Here is a 20,073-nt window from a genome sequence, read left to right as displayed (position 1 = left end):
CTCATTTAGGAGAGACATTGACAAGGGACGTTGAACATGTCCAGAGAATGAATGATAAACAGTACACTAAAGGGACTGATGGGCTTTCCATTAGGGTATCAGGATGGGTCCAAGGACTTAGGCATTCCTGAGATGAAGAAGTGATTGCTGTTGTCAAGTACTGAAATGACTATTTTATGGAAGAAAGGTTCTGTGTTTGGGCCCAAAGGGATGGCCAGAGGTAGATGGTGACATGAAGTAAGTTTAGACTCAGCTAAAAGAGAAATCTAACAGAGCTATCTAGAATTAGCATAGGCTGGCTGCTCAGAAAGTGGGAAATACTTTGTTTTTAAAATAAAAGATGGAAGACTACTTGTTTGATTAGTTTTGGTTATATATGGATCAGACCGAATGGTCTTTGAACTTTCTTCAAACTCTTAGATTTTATAACTCTTGACCTGGATTTGAAATCTGATTGTTTGATTTATTGCTGTGATCCTGGGCAACTATTTACTTCAAGATTCTCCTGGAGTCAGAAATTTAAGGGACAGAGGCCAGAGTTGAAGCTAGAAGAGAACTTAAACAGGCCTCTAATCCACGGCTTCTTAAACTTTTTACACTTGCAACCCCTTTTCACCCCCCCCCCCCAAAAATTTTACATGACCTGGGATATATTATGATGTCAGAGAAACTGAGGCAAGGTAGAGATTAGAGAGTTTTTAGTATTTTATTTGGATTTTTGAGAGAGAGAGATTGTGCTGGAGGCATATTGCCCCCAGGGCTGATGTCCAAAGCATCCAGCCTCCAATGTGAGTTCTCAATGATATATATACAAGCTCCAAGCTCAGGAACCCAAAGTGGGGTGGAGTCCAAACTCTGGTGAGTGGAAATCCCCAAGCAGGGACCATCAATCCAGTTCTGACTGGTTGGGGGGTAGGACCATAAATTCTTGATGCCTTAGGAGAAGTTAGGAGCCAGGAAGTCTGAATTCCCCCTTATCTTGAGTTTACACATTTACAATTTATAACCTTAAAGTAACTAGCCCTAAATTATATCAATCCTAATGATCAGGAGGAGGGTTGTAAACCAGGGAGATTAAGGCAGAACAATTCAAGGAAACTGATGCAGGACAATTAGGGAAACTCAGGCAGAACAATTTAGGGAAACTGAGGCACAATAATATAAATATATAAATTAGGTATACAAATCAATCATTTCCTGAAATAAATCATAATTTCATGACTCCCACATTCAGTTATAAGATCCTATATGGGATCATGAAATACAGTTTAAGAAGCTAGGATCTAGTCCAATTCCACACTTTACAATTGAGGAAACTAAAGGCAAAAAAAATAAATAAATAAAGGTTTGCAAGTCACTTCCAGAGCTGGAACTAGAATCCATATCTCTGGACACCCAGTTGGAACATTTTCCAAGATAGCACATGAGAACAGGACTGATCCTTTCCTTTGGTGAGTTGGAGGCAAATGGAGGAATTGATCCATCAGCCATGGGTGCCACAGAACAGAAATGTCCAAGGCTAGAGATTGAGGGGAAATTGTAGGGAGCATTTTATATATATACATATATGTGCATATATGTATATATGTGTGTATAGAGATATATACAACTGGATGATAAATAGATATGTAAATATAAATGTATAGGTATAGATATCTAGATGAATGGATTATAGGTAAATGGATGGGTAAGTAGGTAGATGGATGGATGGATGGATGGATGGATGGATAGGTAGATGAGTAGGCAGGTATGTAGGTAAACAGATAAATGGATGGATAGATAAACAAGGTAACTTGGAGGGGAGGGAAACATTAATAGCTGGGAAGATCAGGATATCATAGTTGTCATGAAGATTTAGCTAGTAGATAATAATAGCTGAAATGCAAAAAGTTAAGATTTACAAAATACTTTACATATGATTCTTGTAAGAACCCCATGAGTTAGGTACTACAGATAGTCCTAAAGATTTAAAACTAACATTGGCCTTGTTAATAAAATGATTAAATCCCCCCCCAAAAAAAAAGATTCAAAAAGTCCATTGTTCTACTATGTGAAAATGCTTTGGTGAAGTTAGAAAAGGGACGTATTGTCCAGAGGAGAATTGAGGCAAAGAAACCAGTACTTCAGCCCTAAATCTCCATGTCCTACTAGTAGGCAGAAGTGGTGATGGTAGTGAAAACCAGATAAAGATGGGAGGAGAAAGGATGGGAGAGAAGAATTGGATATCTAAATGATAAGGAGGTAAGCTGAACTGGAAAGAGACACACACAGACAGAGGGAGGAAAAGAGGGAGAGAGGAAGAGAGGAGAGAAAAAGGAGGGAGGGAGAGAAGAGAGTGTGGGGAGGGGAGAAAGGAGGGTGTTGAAAGCTGTTAGACTTTCACAGTTCATTAGCCCAGATGACTTAGGGAAAGGAGGAGGGACAGGGGTATCTGTCCTGTGGTATTGACCCATCCCTGTTCCTTGATTAAATAGCAGAGTGGGGGGATTGAGGTTATCTCAGTAAATAAAACAGGGGATGATGGGGCCATAAAACGCTGGGTGATTGAGTCATCAATAAAAGCTCCTAGGGCAGGGAAGGGGGGTGAGTGGGTAGCAGTCTGGACAGCGCTTTGATCTAGAATCCAAGGTAAAATTAAGAAATCCCTAAAGTTTGTCACTTAACCCTTAGCCCCTGCTTCCTATGTCCTTTTCCACCCTTAACCACTCCAGTTCTCTTCCAAGAGAGTCTCAAGGCTCTCCTCTTAGCCAGATTCGCTAGCCCTAAAGCAACATATCAGACAGCTCCGTTCTCCAAGGTAGAAGGGGATGAGAGGGACACCTTCCAAAGGGAATTTTCAAGATATTAGAGGAACTGGGAAATGGTGATGCTGGTGCCAGAGGCTAAAAGCTAAAAGCTCTAATAGCTTATGTAGCAATCATTGGGAGAGATATTTGGTGCAAGATAATGGGAGCCTTCGCTACCCTCCACATTCTATCCCATAAGCCAAAGGGAGGGTAAATATCTCCTTTTCTTGATCTCTCCAACCTGTTAAGTCTTCATTTTCTCCTTCACTGGAGTCTTCTCTTTTCCTTCCCCCTCCCTAGTAGAATAGGAGTAATATGACTGAAAGGGATTCATTAAGTCTGGGAGTCAGGAGACCTGGGGGGGGGAAAGACTAATTTTGACATTGACCAAGTCAATCTCTCTGGGACTTGGAAAAAATAAGAGGGTTAGAGTAGATAAATTCTTAAGATCTCTCACAAGTTTGGTATTTTGGCATTTTAAAATGTCCCAATCCTCCTAACATCTATATCCTCACAGGAAGGGTTCCCCAAAAGAAAATGCACTTGAAAAACTTTAGCTTGCAATGATATTAGAGAATAATGATTATAATAAAACCAAGTGCATGGAACACTTTTAAGGTTTGCAAAGCATTTTACATATATTAAATATTTTGACCCTCCCATTTATTGTAAAGTACTGTGAGGTATTATCATCCCCATTTTGCAGATGAGAAGTCAAATGACCTGTCTGTGATCACACAGAACATTCCAGGGGAGGATTTCAACTCAGATCTCTTTGATTTGATCTCTAGCATTTTTTCCTACACATCAAGCTTGTGTGGCTGGTGCTTCATGCAAAGCATTTTCCCAGAATGTTGTGATAAAGGAGACATCTCTTACAGTGGAAAGAATACTTGCTCTAAAGTCAGAGGACCTGGATCCAAATCCCAACTCTGATTCTTAATGCACATGTGACTAAACAGATCCCTTAAACTCCCTGAATCTCATCTAAGGAGGCAGGAGAATTAAATGACTTTTCATCTTAGATCTATGATCCTCTGACTTCATTTGATTCTCTACAATTCTATGGAGAGGATAAGGGAAAGAAAGAATTATCATGTCCATTTGACAGATGAGGGACATTGATTGAAGCACAAGAGCTGTGAGAACTGATGTCTTTTACATGCTTGTCCTTTCCACCAAGGACCCATTGCATTGTCTACAGGATCCTTATAAAGATATAGAAAGAGAGAGAGAGACAGAGAGATAGACAAAGAGACAGAGACAGAGAGAGAAAGAGAGACAAAGAGAGAGAGAGAGAGAGAGAGAGAGAGAGAGAGAGAGAGAGAGAGAGAGAGAGACAAAGAGAGAGAGAGAGAGAGAGAGAGAGAGAGAGAGAGAGGAGAGAGAGAGAGAGAGAGAGAGAGAGAGAGAGAGAGAGAGAGAGAGAGAGGAAAGAAGTATTTCCTTCTAATCTGGAATGGAGATGAGTTCAAATCCTTCAACTGCTAAACAGCAAGCAGAAATCCTGGTATCAATTATGTAGACACCTAACATACAGGCAGAAGAGTAACACCTCACTCTCTATGCCGATGTGCTGCCATGTTGAAAAGTCAGGGCTCAGCAAAGACTGGCCAAACATATAGGAACCAAAATAATACTCAGAAGAAGGAAAATAGCACCTGGAGCATATTTTAATTATCTGACATCATTGACCACCTCCCTCCTCAGTACACATACATACACACACACTTAAAGTTAGCCTGTAAGAACCACCACAATCAGTGATTTTTTTCCCCCAGCTGCTTATTCCAATAAGCAATTATCCAATTATCCATTTGGATAATAATGCAGAGAAAATGAATTGGGGAGCTGTTCAACTATGGTGTTTGGGGATCCTGCCCTCCCCGACTATTATGCACAAGTTTGTGCATTTCCCTTGGGAATCCTCTTTCAGGATTGCCTCAGTGATGCATGGGCTGTTTGTGTCTTCTCGCGGTATCAAGAGCTCCCACTAGTAAGGGTCTCTATTCCATGAGAGTTGGCCTGAATGGGTCAGATTGCTATGGCGATCCAGAACTGGCCCATGGCAGTTGCTATTTTTTTCTATTTGACAGCGAGGGAAGCCTAAGCTTTGGAAACTACTCTCTGTATGTGGTTTTCTACTCTTCAGTCAATGGTATTCAGGGGAGGACCAGGCTCTCTCATAGTCACGACTCTGACTCTATCGTGGATTCTGGCATTTTTTTGCTGTTAGGGCCCCTAGGTGGCGTCATGGTGCACACAGAGTGCCCTGTCTGGAGTCAGAGAGACTCATCTTCCTGAGTTCAAATCCAGCCTCAGACACTTATTAGCTGTGTGACTGAGTAAGTCACTTAACTTTGCCTAAGTTTCCTCATCTATAAAATGAGCTGGAGCAGGAAATAGCAAACCCTTCCAGTAACTTTGCTAAGAAAACGCCATATAGGGTCACGAAGGGTCAGACATGCCTGGAACATATCACACAGTTAAGCTAAGATGGGGTTTAGGCCGGAGCCCGGGTCTTGGTCTCCGTCCGGTCCTCTGTATGTAGGCAAACATTCCCATAGACTTGCTACTTTTCTAGCTTTCTATCATCCTATGGGAAGAGCCATCTTAGATTCTGTACAGCCCCACTTCCCGGTGATGGAACGTTACTTCCCTTCAGCCCACCCTCCAAGCCTCTGGCTGGAGTAAGGGAAGAGGGGTGGGCCCCCATCTCCCTCCTCAGTCCAGAGCGGCTACAACCCAGTAATTGGCCTCTCAGTGTTATCTCCCTGGACCAGACAGGCGGGGGAACGGGGCCCACCTGGTGGTGAGAACATGGCTAGTGGGGAAGCCGAGCTGTTAATCTCGGGCCTTTCCTTATTTCCCTATTAAACGCCACCTCAGAGCCCGGAGTCGGCAGTCCCCCTCCTCCTCCAGCTCCCTTCCTCAGAATGCGAGCAGGACCCCCCTCCCCCAACATCTTTATCATAGTGGACTCTTCTGCTCAGATTAAATGCTTTTTGATGCAATCCAATTAACTCCTCACATTGGCTAGGAAACCTAGTTAATACAACCTCCCCCCCCCCCATATTTGGTGTAAAAGATACCATCAGACCCGTAGATTATGTCACCTGAGACAGGGCAAGTCAACCCCGGTTTAATCAGATAAAATGCCAATTAATTGCTGCTCTGGCCCCACCAGCAGCCCCCACCCGCCCAAGATCAGGAAAAGAAGGAGCGGGAAGGAGCGAGGCTGCAAGAGCCTTTGATGCCCCGGAGAAAAGCCCCAGTGCGGTTGGGCCCAGGGTGGGCGTATCTCCCGGGCGCTGCCGGGGCCGGAAAGTGGAAGCTGTTCCTTTAAATGTTTCAAAGGGGAGGAGGAGGGAGGGGGTCAGGGAGGGGCAGGCCGAACACCAGGGACTAATTATCCTCCAGCCCTCAGCCCGGCTTACACAAACAGACAAAGAGCGGCCCAGGCTCTGATGGGAATAAGCCGCCGCAGCCGGATCTCCTCGCGCTCAGATATGCAAATCCGCTCGGGCTTTGTGCGGGGCTGGGTGCTGAGCAGAACTCGATTTAAAGGATTGTGGGGCCCCGGGGGCGAGGATGCGTACCGAGTGTTACTGAGCCGCTTGCCAAGCTGCCAGGGCCCCGCGGCAGAGTGGGGGTCCCTCCAGAACGGAGGAGGAGCTTGTGGAAATGGAGGGAGGGCCGTGGGAGCTGGGGTTCCGATCCTGGATTGAGGATTCTTCTGCGTCACGCTCGGCGCTTCCCTGAACCTCAGTCTCTCCATCTGTAAAATGGGAATGATAGTACTTGTACGCATTGCCCCGCATAGTCATTGAAAATGGGAATGGTGATACTTGGACTCTTCTGCTTTTTGTAGCAATCCAATCGGCTCCTCACATTGGCTAGGAAGCCCAGTTAATGCAACCTTCCCCCTCCTCTCCATGTCTGGTGTAAAAGGTACCATCAATAGTCATTGAATGAAAACTTAAAAGAACTCCACCCCCCCCCCCCCGTAGGTCAATCAATAAACATTACTTCAGTGTAAATGCTTCTTAGATACTAAATTCGATGTCAAGCACTGGAGATTTAAAAACAAAATGGACACGTCCCTGCCTTCGAGAAGCATCCATTCTCATGGAGAGGCAACATTCAAACATTTATAAGTATAATTTAATCAGAGAGTCTCAGATCTAGAATTAGGGATTTCAGAGGCCGTCTAATCCAACCTTCTTGTTTATATCTTATGACCCAACCTATTAATGAGCCAAGCTTTGTGTGAGGCTCTGGAGACTGACAGAATTGAAAGCAATAAAAGTCCCCGTGGCACTGACATCCTGTTGGCATACGTAGTACATAGCAGGTAGTTTGGGGGAGGATGGCACTGGTAGCTGGGGAAATCAGGAAGTTGGGGGCCAAACAGGAAAGGAATTTGTCCGAGGAGTTTCTGGAGGAGAATTTGAACTCAGGTCCTCTGACTCCAGGACTAGGGTTCTTGTCCCTGGCTTTCGCCTAGGTATCTAATGTGAGCCATTAATTAGTTTAGGCGAAAGTACCAGCTAGCCAAGTAGTGCAATGGGCAGAGTTCTAGGCCTGGAGTCTGAAAACTCATCTTCATGAGGGCAAATCTGGCTTCAGACATTTCCTAGCTGTGTGACTGTGGGCAAGTCACTTAACCCTGTTTGCCTCCGTTTCCTCATCTGTAAATGAGCTGGAGAAGGAAATGGCAAACCACTCTAGTATTTCTGCCAAGAAAATAAGAAATGAGATTACAGAGAGTTGGATACTTCAGAACAAGGGAACTGGAATCCAAGCAATCTCCAGGGTGGGAAATTAAGAGGAAACAGGAGGTCAGGAATGTCCTCCCTCTCCCAGCTCATCCCTTGTCAGATAACTGCTCTTGACCTAGAATATATTTTTCTTCCAAATAAGCCTTTCTCTTGTTCCCCTGCCAGACCTTGCTCCACTCTATTGGGGCCCCGGCCCCATCCTGGGGCATGTTTTCTGTGCCCCACCTTCTCCCCAGCAGCCAGTCCTTCAGCACCGTCAGAACAAAGGGCATTCCCCTCTCCCCTCTGCTCTAGTTGAAGAAATTGCCAGCTGAGGCTTTAAGGGAGAAGCGCTCCTAAGAGTAAGGCTTGGGCTGCTCTGGATCTGGAGACAACTGCTCTCAGCTCTTTCTCACCTGTTCAGACTGAGCCCAGTGACATCAACTCCAGGTCTTAGGAGAACTGAGCCAGACAATGAGGGGACATCCAGGAGGGACAGAGTCAGAACTAGCTGGGAATAACTGTCCTTCCCTCTCTTTCTCCCTAGATTATTTACTCACAGGCTTTCCTAAGCAGATACACATCTAGGCCCCTAAAGATGCCCCATAATTTAAGGTAAATTCCACCTACCCCCTCATATCCCAGTCCTAAGTCAGAGCCTAGAATGACCACTTTTTAATGCAAGCCCCCTACCTTCCATCTGGTAACAGACTTAAGAGTGGGGGGACAAGTTATAGTCTCTGGGGCCCCATTTGGGATTCTCACAGCTCTCTGGCCACGCAGGCAGTATTGCAAACCTTTCCAAATACATTCCAGGTGAATTGATGGGGCCCAGGAGACTCCACAGAATCTGTCACTGGAGATGCGTGCCTATGATTGCACACAGTAGGCCCTTGATTAAATATTTTTTGAATTAAATTGAGTGCTCCCTTGGGCCCAGGTACAAATGAGATTTCATTTTCTTCTCTGAGCTCTCCTTCCCCCACCCCCATCCCCAAGCCTGCCCTGTGTCTCTGCAATTGCTTTCTCCACCTTTTCTTGTCATCCCTCCATGATGGAAGACAAGATGAAAGTTTAAAGGGAGGAATAGTGATTTTTCTTGCTGAGGCAAAAAGGTCTAAGAGGCTGAGACATCATTCAGGAGCAGGGGATGGAATCTCATTGCTGGAAAGGACTTCAGAAATCATCTAGTTCAACTGGTATAAACTACTTAGTATAACATATCAGACAAGTGGTCATCCAAACACTGATCAAATGATATAATATTGGGAAAGCACTTAGCATAGTACCTGGCACACAGTAGGTGTTACATAAATGTAACACCCCTCCCAATCCCCACCATCCCCTAACAAGGAAGAATCCACTCCCTCCCAGGAAATGCCTTTCACTTTGGTCTGACTGTTGGGACAAGCTGTTGGTCTAGTTGTTGGAAAGTTTTTGTTTAAAGCTACAATCTGCCTCTCTTAGCTGCCTCCCCTTGCTCCTTGCACTTTCCTCAGGGGCTAAGAACCAGCTCTCATCCTCTTTCTGCATAAAAGCCCTTCAGATACTTGAAACCAGGTCTCGTGTCATGTCAAGTCACTGGCCAATGCATCCCCCATTCCTTCAACGAACAGTACGTTTTTGAGTACTCTGAATGTTCTCCAGATTGCCAATTTCCTTTGGAAAATGTGGTATTCAGAACAGAGTGAACTCAGATGTGGTCTCTACATGGGGATTATCTCTTCCTTCATTCTGCACACTGTACTTTAATTGGTGCAGTCTGAAATCATATTTTCATTTGGGTATTCATATTCATCAAATGAACCATGTCCGAAGCATGTCCTTTTTTAGCTGTTTGTGCACAGGCAGTTTATTTTTTGAATCCAAATGCAGTTCTTTATATTTATCTCTCTATGAGAGCACTTATTTCTATCTACTGGTCAGAGAAGGAATGGTGATCTGAGGTTAGGGTGAAGGATATAAATGAGACATGAAAGGGGAAGAAGAGCATCTGTGGTGGTACTGAGATAGAGTCGAGACCCAGGAATCCAGATTCCAAACCCTTCATTGTTCAGGGTGAAGACACAGAAGTACAACTACAAAAACTGACTTTGAGCCATTTATTCCCCAAATAAAATCCATCTTCCAAAATGCATATGTAAAGTATACAGGCATAGAGGAGGGAGGAGAGCTGAGGGATGAGTGTAACAGAATATATAACTATAAGCAACATTTCTAATGCTGCCGAGAAGCCAGTATTCTAAGGGAAAAGCCAGAATCAGGGCTTGAAAATGATTTGTGTTGTGAGAGGTGACTAGATGGGGGAGGAGAAGGCACAGGGATCAGAAGGGGAGACAATTCTGGAGAAGACAGGATGATGGATACAAGAAGCTAGTCTGAATTAGAGAGGCTCTTGGAAGAACTTTACAGCTCAAGAATTTGACCTCAGGAATAGGAAAGTTTCGCTTTGTTCAAGAGATTTCTAAGGGCTGGTAAGGGCAATTTTTATCTGCTGGAGCCTTGGTTTAGAATAGAAGAATATGGAGCCAAATAGAAAAGACCCCGGGGAGTTGGGGAAATTGGGAAAATCCGCTCAGTCTTAGATCGGAGGTGGACATCCACGTATCCCAGGATAGAGTGACTTAAATGTTCATTAAACTATAGAAGCAGCAAGTTGTTCCGAGGAGAGGGGATGCAAAGTAGAAATGGGAAGAGTTTGGAGAGACTGAGCAAGGCTTACGTGACAGTTTGTACCAGCAACTCCCAGTCTGGTACCCCATTAGTGATAGGACAAATGATAGGGTTTCTTTAAAATCAGTGGGCTACAGTACTAAAAGAGACAGGCAGAGAATGATAGAGAAGGAAGGCAAAAAGGGTAGAAATAAATCCCAAGGATTCAGGCTGTAGGAAAAGGGATAACTTCCTACATCCCAAGATGAAGCATCTGCCCCACTTGGAAAGCATGAAGATAAACCTACCACTTTAGGGGTATAGGATGTTTTTCATCAAAAGCCCATTAGCAGAGGTATGTGTATGTGCATGTGTGTAGATATTTGTGTTTGTATCTGTGTGTGTGTGTGTGTGTGTGTGTGTGTGTGTGTGTGTGTGTGTGTGTAAAGACACGCAGGGGAGAAATTACACAAGCTGGGACAAAGAGGAAGTATCTCGGGGACAGAGAAAGGCAGGCACCTGTGCCAGATTCTCTGCCACAGCTCAGTGGAACCTCCATTAGAGAAATGAATGGGGACTAAGTACATATTAACCCTGCCTCACAACCAGCTACTTCCAAATCCAGTGTAAGGAAGCATCAGGTATTGCTACGATCACATGCTGAGATGCCTAAGCTCAAACAAATGCATTCTAGACCTACTGTGTGCCAGAACCTGTAATCGAGGTTCAAACTCCAGGACTATGGCATCTTTAGCCAGTTCTCCTTATTGCATCTCATTTTCCACATCTGTGAAATAAGGGAGCTGAAGTAAATGGCCCCTAAGGTCCTTTCCAGCTCTTTGTCCCTATAAATCATCTTAGTTTGCTCCTCTGGCTAATAAAGGCCAGTGGCCAAGAAGGCACAGCATTGTGGGTAACTGAGACATTGGACAAAAAGTCAGAAAAACCTGAGTTTGAATCCTATTGTAAGTACTTACTAGACGTGTGATGCTGGACAAGTCACTTCTGTTTCCTCATCTATAAAATGGTGATAACAATAGCATCTCCCTCCCAAGGTTCTTTCCACTAAATCATGCTGTCTCCCAGAAAGTATTTTGTAAACCCTAAGTAGATGACACTTTGCATACCATAAGGGCCACAAGAATAGCCACAATGCTATGTCCAGGAATCACCAACCAGGTATGATTTATCAAACACCTACTATGTGCCAGATACTGTTCCAATCACCAAAAATACAGGAACTCCAAAAATACAGTGCTCCATAAAGGCTTGCTGTTGTTCAGTCAGTCCAACTCTCCATGATTACATTTGGGGTTTCCTTGGTAGAAATTATAGAGGGGCTTACTATTTCCTTTTCCAGCTCATTTTACAGATGAGGAAACTGAGGCAAACAGAGTTAAGGGATTTGCCCAGGATCACACAGCTGACAAGTGTCTAAGATTAGATTTAAAATTCCGGTCTTCTTCCCAACTTCCCGATTTCAGTTACTCTATCCACTGTACCACCCAGCAGCACTCTATGGAAAGACTAGCTTGATAATATTCTGCACATGGGAGCACAGCTATATGGGCATCTGTGATAAATAAACCACACAGAGCTCATCCTCAGTTCAACTTTTAGAGAAAATCTTAATTGAATGGAATGGGAACAGAGAGTTCTCTCATGGGGGAAAGATCCTGGAACAGCACCTCCTGAGAGGGAAACAAAACACTCAATATAACAGGGTCATTTGGGAATGTTCTTATTCTTATCTTTGCTAACTAGGTGGTAAGCAATGGCAGAAATCATGTTTGTATTTTGTTTGGCAGTTGAACTGAGAATGGATTTTACATTTTTAAATACAATAAAACTATAAAAATGATTTTTAGCTCACTGTTCACAATTTGGCAACCCCTTATTCTACGGATACCACCACCCACTAAATATTGGAGCTTTGGAGCAAAGTCCCTATTACTCCATCCTTGTTATATCTCTGGATGGGGAAAAAAACGGAGAAGAAATAAGTTGTAGTGCCTCTCCCTTCCAAGGCGGGAAAAATCTCCTTTTAAAGAGTAGCTTATAGTTAAGGCTGGGAGAAGATGATTTCCCAGAAGAATTAAGTACTAATGGTGAGTAAGAAATTTCTGGGCAGGATTCTTATCCTGTGAGGCAGCCATTAGCAGAGAAAGACTGCTGGGCAGCTCCCCTGGGACAAGATGGCACCTGCAATCAATAGTTGTAGCCAAGGCCAGACCAGGAATCACACTTCAGGAGATTGGACATATCCTTCCACTCATGTCAACTGTCTGGTGGTGAAAGCGCAGGCCAGGGCTTGGCCATCCCCAGTGGCTAAGAGGGTGTGAGGAGTAATGAGGGCCTCTAATTAAGGTCTCAGAAGGTTCCATTAGAGGATTTATTGACACGGTCTGTCGATTGCTCTCCTGCCCAACTCCCCTCCCCTGCTCCTCACCAGGGAAAGGGAGACATCATCAATATGTTGTCATTATAGCCTTCTTTCCTCATTAACCCCTCTCTGTTCTACACAAGCCATCACTGGGCCTGCTTTCAGGCCTCATGAACATTGTTTACACTTAATTAATTTGAACTTGTTTGTAGAGCATGCAGAAATGCATCAGCTCCTGTTGAATAAGTCCGGGGAAGTGCAAAGATCACTGAGTCTGGAGTCAGAAGCCTTGAGTATGTCCTGTTGGGGCTGGGTGCCGCCAGTTAGGAAGGCCACCATTCAACTGGGAAAGGTAACAAGGATGGCCAATCAATCACCCACCCAACCAACCAATCCATCAATAAAAAGCCTAGAGTCGTGTCAAATGTAGATTCATTGAAGGACCCGGGGATGCTCAAGAGCTGGGTTCAAGTACCTGGAGAAATCAGACTCACAGGATTTCAACCCAGAGAGCAGAACTAGGTGGAAAGTGCAAAAGATGAATTTAGGTCTGAAATCAGGAAAGAACTTCCCATCAAGAAGAGCTTCCCCAAAGTAAAATGGATGACTTTGTGAGGCACTAGGGTCCCCCCATCAGAGGTCTTCAAGTGGAGGCAGGATAGCCTCTTTTGAGATGTGTCATAGTGGAGATTTCCTTTGCAAGCAAGGTTTGGACTCTATGGGTACTGAGATATCCCCTTTAAGCTTCAGATTATGAAACTCCATGAGCAATTCCATGAGTCCCAGATTCAACACTAGCTAGATAACTATGAGCAAACCATGTAACTACTCCAAAATTCAGTTTCCTCATTTGTCAAATGGAGGCAATAGGGTTTACCCGACATACCTGACAGAGTTGTTTTAAGGAAATGATTTCATTCATATTTCTCTTGAGTTTTTAAGGCTCTTTTCTCACATTCACCCTCTAAGTTAAGTAGTATTACGTCTTACTCTCCCCACTTTACAGATGGAGAAACTGAGAAAGGAGAAATGTTATACATACCATTACGTGAATCCAATTTACATTCCACTAAATCTGCCTCTCAGAAAGTGTTTTGTAAATCCTAAACAGATGATACTTTGCACACCATAAGGGCCACAGGAATAGTCACACTGCTATGTCCAGGAATGACCATCCAGGTGTGATTTATCAAACACCTACTATTTGCCAGATACTGTGGCAGTCACCAAAAATACAAACATTTAAAAACTGCTTGTAGTCTAATAAGGGAAAATGTATATTTGTATATGTCATATCTCAGCCTCCATCTCCGAAACCAAGTCCTCCCCAAAGTCAGGGACCAAACATTCCAGTCCAGAAACCCCGTGGACCGGCGGAAATTCTCTAACCGCTAACAGCGGCCTGGGAACTCTGATCCAAGCCCTATTACTGATGTGCTCTATTACACTGGGATAGAGCTGTGACTCAATTTCACCAAACAACAAATGGTGATATTTGTCGCTTCCCCATAAGCCTACAAACTAAAATATGAAAGAAAAATGCATTCCTCAAGCTAGTAGTATGTGAATCAAGAAGGACAAAACAAACTCTTTTACTAACCCCTGAATTAGGGTAGCCAGGGATGTAGTGGAAAGAGTACGAGTCCTACAGTCAGAAAGACTTATCTTCCCAAGTTCAAATCTGGCCAAGGATACTTAACTGCTATGTGAACTTGGCAAGTCATTTAGCTCTGTTTGCCTCAGTTTCCTCATCTGTAAAATGAGCTGGAGAAGGAAATGACAGGCCCCTCCAGGAAAGAAAATCCCAAATGGGGTCACCAAGAGTCAGTCACGACTGAACAACAAGAAAACTCCTGAATTATCTCCAGGAGTGGGTTTTAAGTACTCGGGCTCCCACTTTAGACAAAATGGCCTAATCCTCCTTTACCAATATTCCCTGTAATCAGATTACATGGTCATACTGCCTCACTAGACCAATTGTATGTTCAATTGTGTGTTCAAGCCAGTCCATTACATTAAGGCTTAATGCTGATGGGTGAAATGTGTGTGGGCTGAAGGAGGGGGGTGAAGGGGAATTGAGGTGGGATGGCAGTAAACCCTATGGAATTTCTAACTCAGCTGACTAGTCTCCGCCTCCCATCTATCCCGAGGGAGGTGGAAGGAGGCTTGGGGCCCTGGCCTTCCGTGGTATTCTTGGCTATAGTCGTCTCTAGGTCACTGTACAACCCAGAGACAAGCTACATCTGGCCTCCAGATGTGTTCCATATCTATTTGTGGGGTCTGTGCCTGATGGAGGCCCCCAAATGATCCAGCAGCTTTAGAAGTTTGGGAGCTCTGGGTTCCTCTCCTAACAACCACAGGGCTCCCCTAAGAAGCAGTGAGCGATGTCTCTCCTCCTCAAACACAACTCATGCAGCCAAGTGTGCAAATGTGCAAACCAGCGCCATTTTATGTGAGCAAAGAAAACAGTCTGGACTGAAGGAAAATTAGACAGCAGGCCAAAAATAATTAGACCCAAGTCACCTCATATTCCTGCTCTCTCGTATCTGGTTTTTGTGGTGATTTCACTACAGATGACGATGATAGGGCCCCAGAGGGAGCAAGATTTAGGGTGAGCAGGGGCCGCTATTGTCTCTTCCAGGACGGAGTGGGATTCTCTGCAGGAGAGGGGGCCACAGAAAGCTGTGGACTGGGGCCAAGGCTGTTGGACAGCTGAGGAGCCAGAGCCTGACTGAGAGCAAGCCCACTTTGGGGATTGGGTTTCCATCAATATGCCTTTTCAATGAGTCAGTCACTAAGTATTTGTTAAACACCTCCTGTGTCCCCAGCTGTGTTTGAGAAGGTGCTGTGGGATTGCAATAAAATGACCTTCCAGCATTCAAGCCACTAGGACAACTTTGTTACTACCGTGTTAAATTTGTCATATTCTTTAAAAGGAAAAAAAAGACAAATTGTACATAATGGTTCATGGTTTGGTATGGAATCTTCCTAAGTGTTTGTCCTTTGTTTATTGGATGTTGTGTTTGTTGATGGCTATTCAGTTCATAATTGAAGAGAATAACTTTTTAAAAAGAGATTCCCTTCCCAGGAGGTTGAAAAGTCTTTGAATTTGAAGTTCAAGGACAAGGGACGGAGCCTCTGGCTTGGCAGCTTGTTTATTTGTGTGAACTGGAGCCAGCTACTCCCCAACTGTGGGCCACTACAAAAGGGGTTACCCTAGGCCAGGGCATCCATTTAGTCTCAGCATCCCTTTAGACTCTTTAAAAATTACTGAGGACCTCAAAGACCTTTTGTTTGTGTCGGTTATACATACTGATAGTTACTATATATTAGAAGTCAAAATGTCTTAATATTACCTCCCAGACCTGCTGAAATGATTTTGGGGACCCCCAAAGTCCCAAGACCATATCTTGAGAATTGTTGGGCTAGATGATGATAATAGTAGATAACATATAGTGCTTAAGGTTTGGAAAGTGATTTACAAATACATTATTTCATCTTCCCAATGACTCCAGGAGGTAAATTCTGTATTATTATTCCCATTTTAGAGATGAGGAAACTGAGACTGAAAGGAGTTCAATAACTTGACCAGAGTGAAATAGTTAGCAAACGTCAAGGATCAGAATTTGAATTCAGGTTTTCCTGATAATATTCCTGAGCCTCCTTACAGCTAAGAATAAATGATGAACTTCTTGGAGCCACTTCTTTCTCTATTCCCAACCCTCAGTAGAATGCCTGACACACTGTAGGAGCTTAGTAAATGTTTATTGACTTATGAAGGTCCTGTTCCTTCTAGTCCCAAACTGAAAGTCGTACAAATGGAATGTTATTAACCCACGAGGAAGGAATTGATCTTGAGCTAAAAAGACAGGTTTGGGACCACCAGCTTATGGAAGGCAAATCCTGAACACTATGTTGTGTGTTTGCATTTGGTGTGACAGAAAATTCAAAGTTACTGAATATTTATGTACAGAGATACATGTGTGTATGCAGATAGAGACAGACAGATACATTGGTGCTGGATGGTTGGAAGGATGGAGAGAAAGACAAAAGAAAGAAAAGGGAGGAAAGGACAGAAGAGGGAGAGAGAGGAGTGAGAAAGAAAGACAGAAACAGAGACAGAGAGGAGAGAGGGAGAGATAGAGAGATACAGAGACAGACATTGAGAAGAGAGAAACAGAGAAAGAGAAAGACAGGAGAGAGACAGACAAAGAGACAGGCAGAGAGAGGGAGAGAGAATTAAGAGAGGAGAGAGACAGACAAAGAGACAGGCAAAGAGAGGGAGAGAGAATTAAGAGAGGAGAGAGACAGAGAACAAGAGACAGAGAAAGAGAGTGAGAAGAGACAGACAGAGAAAGAAAGAGATACAGAATGATGTAAAGGGGGGGGGAGCTGATTAAGAAGGAATTGTGATAGTCTAAGGTGAATTGATGAAGGCCTGGCCCATGGTGGGGAACAGGAAATTGCTACTTTGATTTCTGTATCTCCAACAAAGACTGAAGGTCAGAGAAGCATTTTGTTATCTTCTCTGCATGATTTGTAAAATAGAGTTTCCAATAGTCCAGGTAGCAAAGGTCTGGCTGGGAAATGAGAGCGTGAGCTCCTGGAGCCTGGCGTGGATCAGTCCCAGCTCGTGGAGGGACAGGAAGCTTTCTCCATCTCTTGCTTCCATTCTCAGCATGTAGGCCGTATTTCTGTAAAAGCCATTATCAAGACTCACCCCTGGGCAACTGGGTGGCACAGTGGATAGAGTACCAACCTTGAAGTCAAGAGGACCTAAGTTCAAATTCAGTCTCAAGATACTTACTAGATGTGTGATTCTGGACAATTCACTTGACTCCAGTTGCCTCCCTTTCTCCCCAAGAAAGACTTGACTTTTCTCTTTTTTTCCTTTCCTTTCTTTAGGCAATTGGGACTTGCCCAGGGTCACACAGCCAGGAAGTATTAAGTGTCAGAGACCAAATTTGAACTCAGGACCTCCTGACTTCAAAGTTGGTGCTTTAACCACTGCACCACCTAGCTGCCCTGAAAAAAAGACTTTTCTAACCAATGTAGCTTCTCATATGGAACACTATTTGGCTCCTAGTCCCCTGTGCCCAAGAATGGACCACTGAGAAGGAAAGCCATCTAAAGCATCCTACTCCTCACTAGCCTCCATCAATGTATCAGCTTTCTTTCCTGCCCCCTCCCCATCAAGCTTCCATAATTAGAGTCCTCCACTTTTGCCCTTGCTTTCTGCCGTAAATCACAGTGGAGGTCCAGAGGACTTGGGGGGCTTGCAGCTAAAGGGTCCGTGAGAGAGTGTGTGTGTTGTGTTCTGAGATACCCTGATCTCTGCTTATCGATCTTTCCTCATCCCCTTTGTTCTCTGGAAAGAGGATTTGTGCAAAGAATACTCAACAAGGAGTCAAGAGAGCTGGATTCTAATTCTGACCCTGCTACTAACTCATATGTGATCTTAGCTAAATTGCTTACCTTTCTGGGACTCAGTTTCCCCATTTGTGAAATGGAAGATTTGAGTGGAGTTATCTTTAAGAATGCCCTTCTAACATCAGATGGGTCTGATGGAAAATCTCTAGGGACCCCTTCTCCCACTCCTTGGCTTCTGAACCCAGAGAGGATAAAGTAGCTGCTCCAACTCCAGCTTCCTCAGGAGTTGATCCTAATTTATTTATTTATTTATTGGTCTTAATTTATTTTGAGGCTTCAGTTAACCTAGTGACTTCAGATCTATTACTTAATTACCTGTGTGATCTTGGCCAAGTCAGTTTATTTCATTGGGCCTCAGTTTCCCTAACTGTAAAAAGGAGGTGGTTGGCCTAGATTGATTACCTTCAGGATCATAAGTATATGATCTTATGAAATAACCTTTTAAAATCATAGAATTCTGGAACCGGGAGGGGTCTTAGAGATCGGCTAACCCAGCCATTCTTAACTTGGGCTCTGTGAACTTTTTAAAATATATTTTATAACTACCTATAACCACATTACAATATAATTTATTTCCTATGTCTTTTATTTTTATGTATCTAAAAATGTTATTCTGAGAAGGGATCCATAAGCTTCACCAGAGGACACAGAAAAAGTCAAGAACCCCGGATAATCTCTTCACTTTTCAAATGGAAATTTTGAGACCCCCAAATAAATAAAAATGACTTGTCCAAGATCACTCAGCAGTTCTTCCCTTTGTTATCACAAGCCTTCTCCATGAGTTGCACCAAATCCTCTGGGGGAGCTACAGGAAGAGGTCCCAGATGAACTAGTTTTCAGGAGGGGGGCTTCTGCTGGCTCAGTCCAGACACTACAAACCAGCTGGGCTTTGTAAGCAGTGAATCATTGGCAATCATTCTAAAGTCCCATGGATTCTTGTCTTCTCTGCCCTCTCCAGCATCCAGGCCCCCCAGACTGCTTGCTTAACATTAGTGGGAAAGATAAACCGCAGCTGGGCAAGTCACAAAAATCAACAGAATCTGGAAGGTTGCTGGAAGCTCGGCCCTACCGCTTCCCAAACTGCTGCAGCCACCAGCCCGCAAGTCTGCAGCTGGGGCTGGGGCTGAGACGGAGAGCCAGCCAGCCGCAGCTGTGGTGCATTATTGATGGGGCCTTTAATTGCACGCTTCCCAAAGTCTACAGAGCCTTTGATGAAAAAATTCATGGCAAGCCTGCGGAGAGGGAGGACATCAAATCAATAAGCAGCTGGCTCTTGAGTGGTAGGAGGAATAAGGTCTGCACCCCAGACTTCAGACCTGGCAGAGGAGGGCGCGGCTCTAGGTCCTCAGGGATAAGCCCATGGGCTTTGGCCTTCAGCAGGCTCACATGGTCCAGGAAGACCAGCACCTCAGTAAGGAAGGAGACCATCAGAAGAAGCTGAGCTAAGGGCACTTGGGCCGGGAAGGAGGGATTAGCAAGAATGGGATAACCATTTCCCCAAGCCCTATCTATGTCCCCAAGACTCTATACCCTTTCTCTGGCTAGAGATACCCATTACCTTGCATGAGAATCTTAAGGAGAGAGAGGGAGGGAAGGAGGGAAGGAGGGAGGGAGGGAGGGAGGGAGGGAGGGAGGGAGAGAGAGAGAGAGAGAGAGAGAGAGAGAGAGAGAGAGAGAGAGACAGAGAGAGAGAGAGACAGAGACAGAGACAGAGACAGAGACAGAGACAGAGACAGAGACAGAGACATGGAGAGACAAAGACAGACAGAGCGTTAACTTCAGAGTCTAGAGCTTGGAAAGAGGAGATTCTCCTTTTCTATTCTGGGCCTCAGTTTACCTATCTGTTTGGGTGACCTACAACAAACACAATCTGTTCATTGCTTTTAAAATTCCCTACAGAAGAAACAAAGGAATACAATAGTACTCTGAAACTCTGTTCAGCCCAATGTATGGGCTCAAGGTTTTAGCATTTAGCATCTCTAGTGAGTAATGTACCTTTACACAGAAATCTATATAACACACAGGGGATTCACATTCTTAGAAAAACACACATACACATGCA

The 20,073-nt window shown here is 44.2% G+C and overlaps 1 protein-coding gene and 1 long non-coding RNA gene across 2 annotated transcripts in view; both read left to right on the top strand.

Annotated features, from left to right (window-relative positions):
- CCDC33 (coiled-coil domain containing 33) overlaps positions 1–20,073 on the top strand; it is a 195,407-nt gene that overhangs the window by 129,780 nt on the left and 45,554 nt on the right.
- On the top strand, positions 775–18,745 carry LOC141559009 (uncharacterized). Its single transcript, XR_012487197.1, has 2 exons — positions 775–858; positions 18,633–18,745. It is a non-coding gene; the product is annotated as an uncharacterized LOC141559009 (long non-coding RNA).

This window comes from Sminthopsis crassicaudata, chromosome 2 (assembly GCF_048593235.1).
Source record: "Sminthopsis crassicaudata isolate SCR6 chromosome 2, ASM4859323v1, whole genome shotgun sequence".
NCBI classification, from domain to species: Eukaryota; Metazoa; Chordata; class Mammalia; order Dasyuromorphia; family Dasyuridae; genus Sminthopsis; species Sminthopsis crassicaudata.
Note: the sequence above shows the minus strand (reverse complement) of the source record. Positions and strands in the feature narration are given on the sequence as shown.